This window comes from Bufo bufo, chromosome 1 (assembly GCF_905171765.1).
Source record: "Bufo bufo chromosome 1, aBufBuf1.1, whole genome shotgun sequence".
NCBI lineage: Eukaryota > Metazoa > Chordata > Amphibia > Anura > Bufonidae > Bufo > Bufo bufo.
The window spans coordinates 312,687,660-312,705,206 of record NC_053389.1 but is presented as its reverse complement, the minus strand read 5'-3'; positions in this window follow the sequence as shown (position 1 = coordinate 312,705,206).

The following is a 17,547-nucleotide window of genomic DNA, read 5'->3' as shown; positions in this document are numbered from 1 at the left end:
TAAACCGTTGACCGACCTTACTAAGAAAGGGGCGGATTTGGAGAATTGGTCTACTGAGGCCATTTCTCCATTTGAAAAATTAAAAAAGGCATTCAGTAGCGCTCCCATTCTGATCCAGCCTGATCAGAAGAAACCTTTTATTGTGGAGGTGGATGCGTCCGAGGACGGCGCAGGAGCAGTCCTTTCACAAGGTCCTGCTAGCCTCACTAACCTGAGACCATGTGCCTTCTTCTCCAGGAAATTCTCTCCCACGGAGAGAAACTACGACATAGGGAATAGGGAGCTGCTGGCCATTAAATGGGCATTTGAGGAGTGGAGGCATTTTCTGGAGGGGGCAAGGCATTGTGTAACTGTTGTCACTGACTATAAAAACCTTATGTTTCTCGAGTCTGCTAAGAGGTTGAATCCCCGTCAAGCCAGATGGGCTCTGTTTTTTACTCGTTTTGATTTTTCCATTACGTTCAGGCCGGGAAGTAAAAATGTGAAGGCGGACGCATTATCTCGGAGCTTCCATGCTTTTCAACCTACTGAGGTACCACCTGAATCCATCCTACCAGCAAAAATCTTCATAGCAGCTCTAACCCAGGATATCTTGGCTCGCATTAGGTCTGAACAAGATCTGGCACCGGTATCCACCCCAACAGATAAGTTGTTTGTTCCCGTACAATTTCGTCTCCAGCTGTTGGGTGAGTGTCACGATTCTGCCTTTTGTGGAAATCCGGGTGTTGAGGGCACTAAGGATCTGGTTTCTAGATCTTATCGGTGGCCCACTCTAACTAGGGATGTCAAGTCCTACGTGTCAGCCTGTGAGGTTTGTGCCAGGTCCAAGACACCTAGGACTCGCCCTGCTGGTAACCTACGACCCCTACCCTGGTCCCATATCTCGATGGACTTTATAACTGACCTACCGCCGGCGGAGCATAAGACTGTAGTTTGGGTAGTGGTGGATAGGTTTAGCAAGATGGTCCATTTCCTTCCCCTGTCTAAACTCCCGAATGCCAAAACCCTGGCGTCTATCTTCGTGAGAGAAATTGTTTGATTGCATGGTATCCCGTAAAAAATTGTTTCTGACAGGGGTGTGCAGTTTGTGTCCAAATTCTGGAGGGCCTTCTGTCAAAAATGTAAAATTTCATTGTCTTTTTCTTCTGCCTACCACCCTGAGAGTAATGGGCAGACTGAACGCCTTAATCAGTCTGTGGAACTATTCTTGAGGTTGTATATTGCTGATGACCAGCAATTATGGGTGAAACTTCTTCCATTGGCTGAATTTGCTTTGAATAACCATGTCAATTCTTCTGCTGGGGTTTCCATCCCCGTCTTCATTCTGGGTCATCCGTCTCCTCCTCTAACCCTGAGGCGGATAGGCTCTCCTCTGAACTGTGCACAGTTTGGGCCCGGGTTCCATCGAACTTAGAAAAGGCTCAAAGTTCTCAGAAACTCAAGGCCGATAGGAGACGTTCAAGGGGGGTGAATTTTCAGATTGGGGATAAGGTATGGTTGTCCTCCAAGAATCTCTCTCTTAAGGTAGATTCTAAAAAGTTTGCTCCTCGTTTTATTGGACCATATAAGATCACGGAGGTTATTAACCCGGTATCATTTAGGTTGGAGCTGCCCGAGTCATTCCACATTCATAATGTGTTCCATAAATCTCTGCTTAAAAAATATTTTGAACCGGTAGTACCATCGAAAGCCTCGCCTCTGCCGGTTCTTGTTAATGAGGCTGTCTAGTATGTGGTGTCTAAAATAGTGGATGTCAGGAAGGTGCGTAATTCCGTGCAGTACCTGATTCACTGGAAGGGGTATGGACTTGAAGAGAGATCTTGGGTACCTGCCAGGGAGGTTCATGCTCCTAGACTTGTTCGAAAATTTCATTTAGAACACCCTGAAAGGCCATCGCCTGAAGTCTTGGGTCCGGTGGCCCCTCGTAAAAGGGGGGGTACTGTAACGGGGTTCCAAAGGTGCACTCGGTCTCCCATTAGCCGCAGACCTGCTGTTTAGCTTCAGGAGTTAGGATCTGTGTTTGACCTCGTTCCCAGGGCGGCTTTGCTAGCTGGGAGGCCCCCTGCTCCTAAGTCTACCTTGAGCGCCGAGCTGATCACTCGGTGCTCGACTGGTTGGTCTGTCGGTCATGTGACGCTGGCCACATCACATGACCCTCACTCCCCACTATAAATACAGGCAGCCTGCTGGCCACAGGTTGCCTGTTAATTTAGGTTCCACCTGTGACGTTATCTTTCCTGGCGTACTTACCTCCTGCTGAATTCCTGACGATCCTCTGCCTGCTCCTTGTGTACTTTGCTGCTCTCCTGGTATTCTGACCCCGGCCTCCTCCTGACGATCCTCTGCTGACTCCTTTGGTACTTCACGACTCTCCTGGTATTTATGACCCCGGCTTCTCCTGACAATTCTCTGCTTGCTCCATTTGTACTTTGGAGCTTTCCTGGTATTGACTCGGTCCGTTCACGTTCTGTTGTTTTTCTGTCTGTCATCCCTGCACTTATTCCAAGCTAGGGATTGCCGTCCAGTTGTCCCCTGTCATTAGGACTTGCGAGGCAAGTAGGCAGGGCCAGGGGTAAGGGTGGAGCGCAGTGGTCACTTTCCTCCCCCCTGTGTGTGTGTGTACGCGACCGTTACAGATACTGTATGCCTCTGTACAGGTTCTCTACACACTGTTATGTAGTGTGCATGAAGCCAACAAAATTTACTCTAGAAAATGCTAAGATCCATATATGAATAATGCCCACTCTGTTAGTATGCATATAAATCAAGGAATTAAGCATTGAAGAAGCCATTAAAAAAAAAATTACTACATGAAGAGTTATGTAGTTCTTACATAAATGTTATGATAAATAGAGATGAGCGAAGTTTTGAAAAATTTGATTCGGCAACTTCAAATTGAATTTGTCATGAATCTTTATAAATCAGTAGTGATGAGCAGCAGTATTCATATTCGAATTCGCGAATTTGAATATTCGTTATATTCTATGATTTTTTTTACTTGAAAAATCGACAAGGTAATGATCGCGTGATATGCAAATTTTCGTAATGCAAATTTTTATAGCAAATTTTTTAATTGCTGAGCAAAAACATGATTCCTCCCTGCTTCTTGCTTGTGGGCCAATGAGTCATAGCACTATATCAAATATATTCGTTTTTTCGAATATTCGTAATATTCTAAAGCAAGAATATATAGCAATACAGCCAATATTAGAAAAAAACTAATGTAGAGCAATTTAGCTAATATAGTGCTATAATCTTTTTTTTTTAATAGTTGTAATTTTTTCCAATCTGAACTTCAGATGAGAAAAAAATTACAACTATTAGACAAAGAATATTATAGCACTATCTTAGCTAAATTGCTCTATATTCGTTTTTTTTTCTCGAAAATTTGCTATATTGCTATATATTCTTGTTTTAGAATATTACAAATGTTCGAAAAAACGAATATATTCGGTATAGTGCTATATATTAGTTTTTTTAGAATATTCATAATTTTTTCCATTTAAAGTCATGATTCCTCCCTGATTCTTGCTTGTGGGCCAATGAGTCATTGGCCCACAAGCAAGAAACAGGGAGGAATCATGTTTTTACTCGGCAATTGAAAAATTTGCGATAAAAATTTGCATTACGAAAATTCACAATAAAAAAAAATCTCGAATATTCGAAATTACGAATATACAGGGTGGGCCATTTATATGGATACACCTTAATAAAATGGGAATGGTTGGTGATATTAACTTCCTGTTTGTGGCACATTAGTATATGTGAGGGGGGAAACTTTTCAAGATGGGTGGTGACCATGGCGGCCATTTTGAAGTCGGCCATTTTGAATCCAACTTTTGTTTTTTCAATAGGAAGAGGGTCATTTGACACATCAAACTTATTGGGAATTTCACAAGAAAAACAATGGTGTGCTTGGTTTTAACGTAACTGTATTCTTTCATGAGTTATTTACAAGTTTCTGACCACTTACAAAATGTGTTCAATGTGCTGCCCATTGTGTTGGATTGTCAATCCAACCCTCTTCTCCCACTCTTCACACACTGATAGCAATACCGGAGGAGAAATGCTAGCACAGGCTTCCAGTATCCGTAGATTCAGGTGCTGCACATCTCGTATCATCTGAAGGCAATCGTCTATGCTGTGAAGATACGAGATGTGCAGCATCTGGAGTTCTGAGAGAGACAGCAGTGTCATTGCTGTGCTCTATGCTTTGCTGTGTCATAACATTAGATAGTTAGTTAGCTTTTATATATATATATATATATATATAGTCAGGTCCATAAATATTGGGACATCGACACAATTCTAAGATTTTTGGCTCTATACACCACCACAATGGATTTGAAATTAAACGAACAAGATGTGCTTTAACTGCAGACTGTCAGCTTTAATTTGAGGGTATTTACATCCAAATCAGGTGAACGGTGTAGGAATTACAACAGTTTGCATATGTGCCTCCCACTTGTTAAGGGACCAAAAGTAATGGGACTATTGGCTTCTCAGCTGTTCCATGGCCAGGTGTGTGTTATTCCCTCATTATCCCAATTACAGTGAGCAGATAAAAGGTCCAGAGTTCATTTCAAGTGTGCTATTTGCATTTGGAATCTGTTGCTGTCAACTCTCAAGATGAGATCCAAAGAGCTGTCACTATCAGTGAAGCAAGCCATCATTAGGCTGAAAAAACAAAACAAACCCATCAGAGAGATAGCAAAAACATTAAGCGAGGCCAAAACAACTGTTTGGAACATTCTTAAAAAGAAGAAATGCACCGGTGAGCTCAGCAACACCAAAAGACCCGGAGGACCACGGAAAACAACTGTGGTGGATGACCGAAGAATTGTTTCCCTGGTGAAGAAAACACCCTTCAGAACAGTTGGCCAGATCAAGAGCACTCTCCAGGAGGTAGGTGTATGTGTGTCAAAGTCAACAATCAAGAGAAGACTTCACTAGAGTAAATACAGAGGGTTCACCACAAGATGTAAACCATTGATGAGCCTCAAAAACAGGAAGGCCAGATTAGAGTTTGCCAAAAGACATCTAAAAAAGCCTTCACAGTTCTGGAACAACATCCTATGGACAGATGAGACCAACATCAACGTACGAGAGTGATGGGAAGAGAACAGTATGGAGAAGGAAAGGAACTGCTCATGATCCTAAGCATACCACCTCATCAGTGAAGCATGGTGGTTGTAGTGTCATGGCGTGGGCATGTATGGCTGCCAATGAAACTGGATCTCTTGTATTTATTGATGATGTGACTGCTGACAAAAGCAGCAGGATGAATTCTGAAGTGTTTCGGGCAATATTATCTGCTCATATTCAGCCAAATGCCTCAGAACTCATTGGACGGTGCTTCATAGTGCAGACGGACAATGACCCAAAGCATACTGCAAAAGCAACCAAAGAGTTTTTTAAGGCAAAGAAGTGGAATGTTATGCAATGGCCAAGTCAATCACCGGACCTGAATCCGATTGAGCATGCATTTCACTTACTGAAGACAAAACTGAAGGGAAAATGCCCCAAGAACAAGCAGGAACTGAAGACAGTTGCAGTAGAGGCCTGGCAGAGCATCACCAGGGATGAAACCCAGCGTCTGGTGATGTCTATGCGTTCCAGTCTTCAGGCTGTAATTGACTGCAAAGGATTTGCAACCAAGTATTAAAAAGTGAAAGTTTGATTTATGATTATTATTCTGTCCCATTACTTTTGGTCCCTTAACAAGTTGGAGGCACATATGCAAACTGTTGTAATTCCTACACCGTTCACCTGATTTGGATGTAAATACCCTCAAATTAAAGCTGACATTCTGCAGTTAAAGCACATCTTGTTTGTTTCATTTCAAATCCATTGTGGTGGTGTATAGAGCCAAAAATGTTAGAATTGTGTTGATGTCCCAATATTTATGGACTTGACTGTATATAATACAGATAGTGGGAGATAGTCAGTGTAGGTTAGATCGTGATATAGTGTAGCTGATAGGTTCTGCTGTACATACATGATACAGACATAGTGCTGTGATGTCACAAGTTCACAACAATACTTAGTGCACCAATCAGTAATATGTAGTCAGACCAGCTAAAATGTGAAGTTGCACGTATTGCACAAAAATATGCGCATCATTAATTGCCGATTTGCGCAATCATGAATATATCGGAGCACTCTATCTGCATATAAAGCTATTGTAATGTTCTGCCATGCCAACTATTTTCTCAAGTCTCAGGAGACTTCTAGCAGCTTGAAAAATGTAGCAACAGTGACCCACGCCTTTATTGCGTGCACAATACGCGCATATTACATTGTCGATTTTCGCAATCGAGAAAATAATCGCAAATTTCGAATTCGCATATATATATGACGAAAATTCACCCAAATATTCATGAAATATAGCGAATTCAAATATTGCCCCTGCTGCTCATCACTACTCAGCTCACAGGACAATGACAGAGACTGCACAGGATGAGGTTTTTATAGGCCTGTGACATCATAGGGGATGGCTATCTGCAGATTGGCTGGCTGCACAACATTATAGGTGATCTCATGTTCCCAGGCTTCTTACTTTCACTTTTTAACACGTGCAGCTGCCATTTTGAGAAAAACTGAATCATTACCACGAAGCGCGAGGGAGTACGGATTTATTTCAAATTGAAGTTTTCCTAAACTTCATATCTGTTACCTCTTTGAATGCTTCGCTCAGTACTAATGATAAACATTAAATAGATATTAGTGTGAACTTTGGACAATGCTCTTGATTCCTCATGGTTATAGTTGAGCGAACCCAAACTTTAGGCTTTTCGGCACCCGGACCCGAACCCGAACATTTTCGTAAAAGTTTGGGTTCGGGTTCGTTGTTCGGCGCTTTCTTGGTGCTTTTTGAAAGGCTGCACAGCAGCCAATCAACAAGCGTCATACTACTTGCCCCAAAAGGCCATCACAGCCATGCCTACTATTGGCATGTCTGTGATTGGCCAACTGCAGCATGTGACCCAGCCTCTATTTAAGCTGGAGTCACGTATCGCCGCCCGTCACTCTGCTCGGATTAATGTAGGGAGAGGCTGCAGCTGCTGTGAGGGAGAGATCAGGGAGCAATCTTATCAAGAACTGTTTTTTTAAGCCTGCCCTGAGCCAACTACTGCTGAAAACGAACTTTTTTTTCTTCAGTTAGTCAATATCAATACATGATCGGCAGCCATTTTATGCAACGATAGTGCACCAGCACAGGCTATCTGCAAGTCCAGAAATACAGCTTTGGCATACTGGGGTGAAAAAAGCCTCTGATATACTGCACATCTGGGATTAGACAAGCATAAGTGACTGTCACATTTAGGACAGAAATACAGCTTTTTGGTTAGGGTAAAAAAAAACTCTAATATACTGCACATCTAGGATTAGACAAGCATAAGTGACTGTCACATTTAGGACAGAAATACAGCTTTTTGGTTAGGGTGAAAAAAAACTCCAATACACTGCACATCTGGGATTACACGTGCATAAATCACTGTCACATTTTGGCCATAAATACGGCTTTAGCATACTGGGGTGAAAAAAGCCTCTGATATACTGCACATCTGGGATTACACGTGCATAAGTGACTGTCACATTTTGGTCAGAAATACAGCTTTTTGGTTAGGGTGAAAAAACCCTCTAATATACTGCACATCTGGGATTAGACAAGCATAAGTGACTGTCACATTTAGGAAAGAAATACAGCTTTTTGGTTACTGGGGTGAAAAAAGCCTCTAATATATTGGACATCTGGGATTAAACAAGCATAAGTGACTCACATTTTGGCCATAAATACGGCTTTGGCATACTGGGGGGAAAAACCCTCTAATATACTGCACATCTGGGATTAGACAAGCATAAGTGACTGTCACATTTAGGCCATAAATACAGCTTTTTGGTTACTGGGGTGAAAAAAGCCTCTAATATATTGGACATCTGGGATTACGCGTGCATAAGTGACTGTCACATTTAGGCCAGAAATACGGCTTTTTGGTTACTGGGGTGAAAAAAGCCTCTGATATACTGCACATCTGAGATTACACGTGCATAAGTGACTGTCACATTTAGGCCAGAAATACGGCTTTTTGGTTACTGGGGTGAAAAAAGCCTCTGATATACTGCACATCTGGGATAAGACGTGCATAAGTGAGTGTCACATTTTGGCCACAAATACCGCTGTCATATAGAGTAAAAAAAAAAAATAGAGTGCATTACCCTACATCAGGGTTTATATTGGCGGTTAATTATTCTTAACATACTTAACCACTTTTTACTTTGCTTTGTGAATGCTTACTATGAGGCAAACATCTAATAAGGGACACGGTCATGGTCGTGGTGGTGTTAGTGGACCCTCTGGTGCAGGGAGAGGACGTGGCCGTTCTGCCACAGCTACACGTCCTACTGAACCTACTACCTCAGGTCCAGTAGCCACCAGAATCTACAGCGATATTTGGTCGGGCCTAATGACGTTCTAAGGATGGTAAAGCCTGGGCAAGTACAGGCGCTAGTCAATTGGGTTGCCGACAGTGGATCCAGCACGTTCACATTATCTCCCACCCAGTCTTCTGCAGAAAGCGCACAGGTGGCGCCTGAAACCCATGCCCATCAGTCTGTCACATCACCCCCGTGCATATCGGGAAACCTGTCTGAGCCTCAAGTCATGCAGCAGTCTCTTATGCTGTTTGAAGACTCTGCTGGCAGGGTTTCCCAAGGGCATCCACCTAGCCCTTCCCCAGGGGTGGAAGACATAGAATGCACTGACGCACAACCACTTATGTTTCCTGATGAGGACATGGGAATACCACCTCAGCACGTCTCTGATGATGACGAAACACAGGTGCCAACTGCTGCGTCTTTCTGCAGTGTGCAGACCGAAAAGGAGGTCAGGGAGGAAGACTGGGTGGAAGACGATGCAGGGGACGATGAGGTCCTAGACCCCACATGGAATGAAGGTCGTGCCACTGATTTTCAGAGTTCGGAGGAAGAGGCAGTGATGAGACCGAGCGAACAGCGTAGCAAAAGTGGGAGCAGGATGCAAAAGCAGAGCAGTCTGCTACTGGCCACCGTCAACAGGGACCGAGCACACCAAAGGCAGCTTCAAGGAGTTCCCTGGCATGGCACTTCTTCCCACAATGTGCTGACGACAAGAGCCGAGTGGTTTGCACACTGTGCCATCAGAGCCTGAAGCGAGGCATTAACGTTCTGAACCTAAGCACAACCTGCATGACCAGGCATCTACATGCGAGACACGGGCTGCAGTGGAGTAAGCACCTTCAAAACCAAGAATGGGCTCAGTACCCTCCTGCTCCCTCTTCTGCTGCCTCGGCCTCTTGCTCCTCCTCTGGAGGAACGTTGGCACCTGCTGCCCAGCAAACAGAGGATGTGCAACCAACAACACCACCTCCATCACCAAGCATCTCCACCATGTCAGCTCTCCATCTCACAAACCTTTGAGAGAAAGCGTTAATTCCCACCTAGCCACCCTCGATCCCTGGCCCTGAATTCCAGCATTTCTAAACTGCTGGCCTTTGAAATGCTGTCATTCAGGCAGGTGGAGACGGACAGCTTCAAACAGCTCATGTCGGTGGCTGTCCCACAGTACGTTGTTCCCAGCCGCCACTACTTCTCCAGGAGAGCCGTGCCCTCCCTGCACAACCAAGTATCAGATAAAATCAACCTTCACCACCAACTTTAGCACAGCCAGGGGTAAACGTCAGCAGGCCATTCTGAAACTGATGTGTTTGGGGGACAGGCCCCACACCGCGCAGGAGTTGTGGCGGGGTATAGAACAACAGACCGACGAGTGGTTGCTGCCAGTGGGCCTCAATCCCGGCCTGGTGGTGTGCGATAATGGGCGAAATCTCGTTGCAGCTCTGGGACAAGCCGGCTTGACGCACATCCCTTGCCTGGCGCATGTGCTGAATTTGGTGGTGCTGAAATTCATTCACAACTACCCCGACATGTCAGAGCTGCTGCATAAAGTGCGGGCCGTCTGTTCACGCTGCCGGCGTTCTCATCCTGCCGCCGCTCGGCTGTCTGCCTACAGCGTAACTTCGGCCTTCCCGCTCACCGCCTCATATGCGACGTGCCCACCAGGTGGAACTCCACCTTGCACATGCTGGAGAGACTGTGCGAGCAGCAGCAGGCCATAGTGGAGTTTCAGCTGCAGCACGCACGGGTGAGTCGCACTGTGGAAAAGCCCCACTTCACCACCAATGACTGGGCCTCCATGCGAGACCTGTGTGCCCTGTTGCGCTGTTTCGAGTACTCCACCAACATGGCCAGTAGCGATGATGCCGTTATCAGCGTTACAATACCACTTCTATGTCTCCTTGAGAAAACACTTAGGGCAATGATGGAAGAGGATGTGGCCCAGGACGAGGAGGAGGAAGAGGGGTCTTCTCTATCACTTTCAGGCCAGTCTTTTAGAAGAAATAGGATTTTTGCTACAGCAGAGGCCAGGTACAAATTTGGCCAGCCAGGGCCCACTACTGGAGGATGAGGAGGAGGAGGAGGATGGGGATTAAGCATGTTCACAGCGGGGTGGTATCGAACGCAGCTCGGGCCCATCACTGGTACATGGCTGGGGGGATACGGAGGACGCAGACGATATGCCTCCCACAGATGACAGCTTGTCCTTACCCCTGGGCAGCCTGGCACACATGAGCGACTACATGCTGCAGTGTCTGCGCAACGACTGCAGAGTTGCCCACATTTTAACGTGTGCTGACTACTGGGTGGCCACCCTGCTGGATCCCCGTTACAAAGACAATGTGCCGTCCTTAATTCCCTTACTGGAGCGTGATCGGCAGATGCGTGACTAAAGGCGCACACTGGTAGATGCGCTCCTGAGAGCATTCCCGAATGACGCCGGGGGACAAGTGGAAGCACAAGGCGAAGGCAGGGGAGGAGGAAGAGGTTGCCAACGCAGCTGTGTCAGCGCCAGCACCTCAGAAGGCAGGGTTAGCATTGCCGACATGTGGAAAAGCTTTGTCACCTCGCGCAACAACCGGCCCCAACTGCTGATATGGAGCGTGTTAGCAGGAGGCAGCATTTGAACAACATAATAGAACAGTACCTGTGCACACGCCTACACGTACTGACTGATGGTTCTGCCCCATTCAACTTCTGGGTCTCCAAATTGTCCACATGGCCAGAGCTTGCCCTGTATGCCTTGGAGGTGCTGGCCTGCCCTGCAGCCAGTGTACTCTATGAACGTGTATTTAGCACGGCAGGAGGCGTTATTACAGACAGACGCAGCCGCCTGTCCACAGCCAACGTGGACAAGCTCACGTTCATTAAAATGAACCAGGCTTGGATCCCACAAGACTTGTCTGTACCTTGTGCAGAATAGACATTTATACCACCATCAAACATACATTCTTGTACTCAAGTCAAGTGCAATGATTCTTAGTTTTCTTTTTTTTTATTTGTCCCAATATTTTGGGGGCTACCTACCCCAATAAAAAATTAAAAAAAACATTGTTGGCTACCTCCTCCTCCTCCATTGCTGCCTTCACCTACAACACCACATTCACCGCCGCCTCAACCTCCGACTCCATATCCACCTCCTTCTCTGAGTTGTAGGTTAATAATTTGTAATTTTTAGTTATTTTATTACATTTTAAGTTATTTCCCTATCCACATTTGTTTGCAGAGCAGTTGTCATGCTCTTAAGCACATTTTACTGCCTTTTACATCCCTCTAGCCTTTTAAAGTACCATTTTAGTGCCCAAAATTAAAAAAAATTGTATTTTCAATTGTCGGGTGACATTTTACCATTTTTGGCATATACAAACCCACGCTGTGCCCGGGTGACAGGGGCCTAAATCTCTCAAAATCCTCTGTTGTATTGCTCGGTGACATGAACCCCCTTTTGCCGTGAATGAACCACTGCTGTGCCTGGGTGACAGGGGCCTAAATCTCTCAAAATCGTCTGTTCTATTGCTGGGTGACATGAACCCCCTTTTGCCGTGAATGAATCCCTGCTGTGCCTGGGTGACAGGGGCCTACATCTCTCAAAATCCTCTGTTCTATTGCTGGGTGACATGAACCCCCTTTTGCCGTGAATGAACCCCTGTTGTGCCTCGGTGACAGGGGCCTAAATCTCTCAAAATCCTCTGTTGTATTGCTGGGTGACATGAACCCCCTTTTGCCATGAATGAACCCCTGCTGTGCCTGGGTGACACGGGCCTAAATCTCTCAAAATCCTCTGTTCTATTGCTGGGTGACAAGAACACCCTTTTGGCGTGAATGAACCCCTGCTGTGCCTGGGTGACAGGGGCCTAAATCTCTCAAAACTCTCTGTTGTATTGCTAGGTGACATGAACCCCCTTTTGGCGTGAATGAACCCCTGCTGTGCCTGGGTAACAGGGGCCTAAATCTCTCAAAACTCTCTGTTGTATTGCTAGGTGACAAGAACCCCCTTTTGCCGTAAATGAACCCCTGCTGTGCCTGGGTGACAGGGGCCTAAATATCTCAAAATCCTCTGTTCTATTGCTGGGTAACATGAACCCCCTTCTGCCGTGAATGAACCCCTGCTGTGCCTGGGTGACAGGGGCCTTAATCTCTCAAAATTATCTGTTGTATTGCTGGGTGACATGAACCCCCTTTTGCCGTGAATGAACCCCTGCTGTGCCTGGGTGACAGGGGCCTAAATCTCTCAAAATCCTCTGTTCTATTGCTGGGTGACAAGAATCCCCTTTTGCCGTGAATGAACCCCTGCTGTGCCAGGGTGACAGGGGCCTAAATCTCTCAAAATCCTCTGATGTATTGCTGGGTGACATGAACCCCCTTTTGCCGTGAATGAACCCCTGCTGTGCCTGGGTGACAGGGGCCTAAATCTCTCAAAATCCTCTGTTGTATTGCTGGGTGACATAAACCCCCTTTTGCCGTGAATGAACCCCTGCTGTGCCAGGGTGACAGGGGCCTAAATCTCTCAAAATCCTCTGTTCTATTGCTGGGTGACAAGAACCCCCTTTTGCCGTGAATGAACCCCTGCTGTGCCTGGGTGACAGGGGCCTAAATCTCTCAAAATCCTCTGTTCTATTGCTGGGTGACAAGAACCCCCTTTTGCCGTGAATGAACCCCTGCTGTGCCTGGGTGACAGGGGCCTAAATCTCTCAAAATCCTCTGTTCTATTGCTGGGTGACATGAACCCCCTTTTGCCGTGAATTAACCCCTGCTGTGCCTGGGTGACAGGGGCCTAAATCTCTCAAAATCGTCTGTTCTATTGCTGGGTGACATAACCCACATTTTGCCGTGAATGAACCCCTGCTGTGCCTAGGTGACACGGGCCTACATCTCTCAAAATCCTCTGTTCTATTGCTGGATGACATGAAGCCCCTTTTGGCGTGACTGAACCCCTCCTGTGCCTGGGTGACAGGGGCCTAAATCTCTCAAAACTCTCTGTTGTATTGCTAGGTGACATGAACCCCCTTTTGCCGTGAATGAACCCCTGCTGTGCCTGGGTAACAGGGGCCTAAATCTCTCAAAACTCTCTGTTGTATTGCTAGGTGACAAGAACCCCCTTTTGCCGTGAATGAACCCCTGCTGTGCCTGGGTGACAGGGGCCTAAATCTCTCAAAATCCTCTGTTCTATTGCTGGATGACAAGAACCCCCTTTTGCAGTGAATGAACCCCTGCTGTGCCTGGGTAACAGGGGTCTAAATCTCCCAAAATCCTCTGTTCTATTGTTGGGTGACAAGACCCCCTTTTGCCGTGAATTAACCCCTGCTGTGCCTGGGTGACAGGGGCCTAAATCTCTCAAAATCCTCTGTTGTATTGCTGGGTGATCTGAACCCCCTTTTGCCGTGAATGAACCCCTGCTGTGCCTGGGTGACAGGGGCCTAAATCTCTCAAAATCCTCTGTTCTATTGCTGGGTGACAAGAACCCCCTTTTTCCGTGAATGAACCCCTGCTGTGCCTGGGTGACAGGGGCCTAAATCTCTCAAAATCCTCTGTTGTATTGCTGGGTGATCTGAACCCCCTTTTGCCGTGAATGAACCCCTGCTGTGCCTGGGTGACAGGGTCCTAAATCTCTCAAAATCCTCTGTTCTATTGCTGGGTGACAAGAACCCCCTTTTTCCGTGAATGAACCCCTGCTGTGCCTGGGTGACAGGGGCCTAAATCTCTCAAAATCCTCTGTTGTATTGCTGGGTGACATGAACCTCTTTTGCCGTAAATGAACCCCTGCTGTGCCAGGGTGACAGGGGCCTAAATCTCTCAAAATCCTCTGTTCTATTGATGGGTGACAAGAACCCCCTTTTGCCGTGAATGAACCCCTGCTCTGCATTGCTGACAATGAACTAAATTTAGTGAAAACATCTGTTAGTGATCGGAAGATGCGCGACTACAAGCGCACGCTGATGATAGCATTCCCACCTGACAGCGGGGGCACAGTGGAAGCACAAGGCGAAGGCAGAGGAGGAGGAAGAGGTCGCCAACGCAGCTGGTGCACCGCAAGCACCTGAGAAGGCAGTGTTAGCATGGCCAAAATGTGGAAAATCTTTGTCAGCCTTGGAGGTACTGACCTTCCCTGCAGACAGTGTATAGTGTGATCGTGTGTTTAACACGGCAGAGAGCATTATCACAGGCCGCAGCCAATGTGGACAAGCTTTCGTTTATTAAAATGAACCAGGCATGGATCCCACAGGACTTGTCCGTACCTTGTGCAGAATAGACATTTATACCAGCCTCAACCATCCATTCTTGTACTCAAGTGCACTTATTCTTTGTTTTATTTTGTTATATGTCCCAATATTTTGGGGGATACCCAATTTAAAAATAAAAAATAACACAAATTAGTGTTGGCTACCTATTCCTCCTTCACCGCCGCTTCCACCTACACCGCCACGTCAACCTACACCGCTACATCCACACATCCACCGCCTCCTCAACCTCCTACTCCTAGATCCAGAATGTTATTTTAAATTTTTCTGTATTTTATGCTATTTTAAGTCATTTCCCTATCCACATTTGTTTGCAGAACAGTTGCCATGCTCTTAAGCACATTTTGATGCCTTTTGCAGCCCTCTAGCCCTTTCCAGGACTATTTTAGAGCCATTTTAGTGCCTAAAAGTTTTTGTCCGAACCTGCCGAACCCGAACATCCAGGTGTCCGCTCAACTCTACTCATGGTCTAACAAACCGCATGTACCCTTTACAACCACAGTGTGTACTGGTAGCTGTGGCAAGTTTTTGATGACTGTGGTTGTTACTTACTGTACCATAATCTAGTAATTTAGTATGGCTAATATAATTTTTAACTTTTGCTTATTGATGATTTTTTAAACAATGTAAACTTTATGGCCTTTATTAAGAGTTCCATACATATAAAGATAATTGGTCTTCCAAAGCTGATATCGAACCCTTAGAGCACCAGGCGATTTTCCGTTTTGCATTTTGTTTTTCTCTCTGTCTTCTAATAACCATTTCTTTTTTCTTTTTCCATTTACATAGCCATATGAAGACTTGCTTTTTAGTGGGATAAGTTGTATTTTGTAATGACACCATTTTATATTGCATACAATATACCCACCACCCCTTTTCATCAAGACCGCGACTAAAACCCAGGGAGGGCGGGTGGGGCACGTTCTTCCTTCTTCTTTCTTCAGCTGATGACAGCGCTCCAGAGGGTGAGTGGCCACCATAAATACTCCAAATTCCCACCGAAACTGGACCTTGGCCAATCTGTAGTCCAGTTAGAAATAGCCCTTCGCCCAGCAACACCTTGGGCCAATCACCTCTCAATCCTGTTGCCAGCTAACATTTGTATTACCTGAGGAGAAATAAAAAAAGGGAAAAAGGAAGGGGGGGGGGGGGGGGCCACAAACACATCACCGTGTCTCAATGACACCGTGAAGGACAAATGCCAAAATTTGTGGCCCCGTCCCTGTCATGGTGCCATACTCGACAACTTTAAACCTTATACTAATTAATAAATAAATACTTACTACAAATATAGATAAAATGGCCATGGTCTTTATTAAAATGGGCGGGGGGTAACCATAAATATTAACAAATCCATTACTCATTAATTCATTAAAATTCCCACATATGTTAACTAAAGTCCAATAGTGAACTGCTCATCAACAGTCCATCCGGGAAGGCTGAGCGACTAACCCCACAAGCCACACTTGCCCCCCCAACAAAACCGCAGCCCTCTTAATCATTGAATGCAGACCCAAGGTAAAAAAATCTAATCCAATGTCAGATAAATGGACCAAATCATCACGATAAAGTCCCACCACTGAACCATCTAATTCGAAATGTCAAAACGACCAAGGACCGTTCAAGGACGGTAAAAAAATTTCCAAATCTTTATTGATCCTTTTCCAGATCCTATCTAAAAAACGAAGCTGGGGATTATTCCACACAAAACGCGGAATGATTTTAGCAAAAAACAATATAACTCTTGACAACAATTGACTAATATATGCCAGATCATTTTTCATGTCCGCTAATAGATCCAAAGTTTTCTTTTTCCCAAATTATAAAAAAAATAATCACCTGAGGCGGAGGCCAAGCATGCAACTCGCCTTTAATAATCGGAACCATTTGGTTCCAACGCAACCCCCTAAATCCTAACCAATAAATAGTAACAGATGGAGTATCGAAAATCAATTGATGAGCATAGTTACGGACTGAAGCCCTCTTCTCTGCCTAAAAAACAAAGTAATGACCGAAAATCCAAACAGTGATCTGCTCAGAACCTGAAAGAAAATTAAATTACAGTAAAACTAAATTAGGCCTAATATAGGACTTTTATCTGTCAGAATCCCATCTTCCAATTCTCTTAATTACAGCATTATCCAAACCCATCCTAGACGCTTCGGTAGCAGCGCCAGTATGAAAAGAATGAGATGAATAACACTCACCCTCCAAAAATAGAAATGATAAACATTTTTTAAAAACAGCATTAAACTGAAATTTGGAAAGTGAAGAGCTATCAAAATGAATTAAAAAGGAACCGGGTCCTGTGGGCCTTATCTCTAAAAACTCTTTTACCACAAAAACTGGACAAATCAGAGAACTAAAAAGCTGACTCAACATAATAAATGACCCTTTCCTTAACCCTTTCAGCCCCAGAATTTTTTATTTTTTTTTGCTTTTTAGTTTTGCGCTCCCTGCCTTCCCAGAGCCATAACTTTTCAAATTTTCTGTCCACATAGCCATATGAGGGCTTGATTTCTGCGGGATAAGTTGTAATTTCCTACTGCACCATTTAATATTGCATATGATGTAGTGGGAAGCCGGAAAATTGATTTTACTACTTTCCTATGGAGCTCTATTACAAGCAAGGGCTCGATAGGAAATACTATGCAGCAGCCTCCTGTCATTCACAAAGACAGCCGGAGCATAACCAGAAGCACAAGCTTTCGGTTTTCAGCGCGCTCAGATGCCATGGTCAGGATTGACCACGACATTTGAGCTGTTAAATGTCCGCGATCGACATTACTGCCGGTTGCGGACATGAGCCGCGAGTGTCTGCTATAAGAAGCAGGAGGCCATCCACAGCTGAATGAACATTGGGAGCAACCAG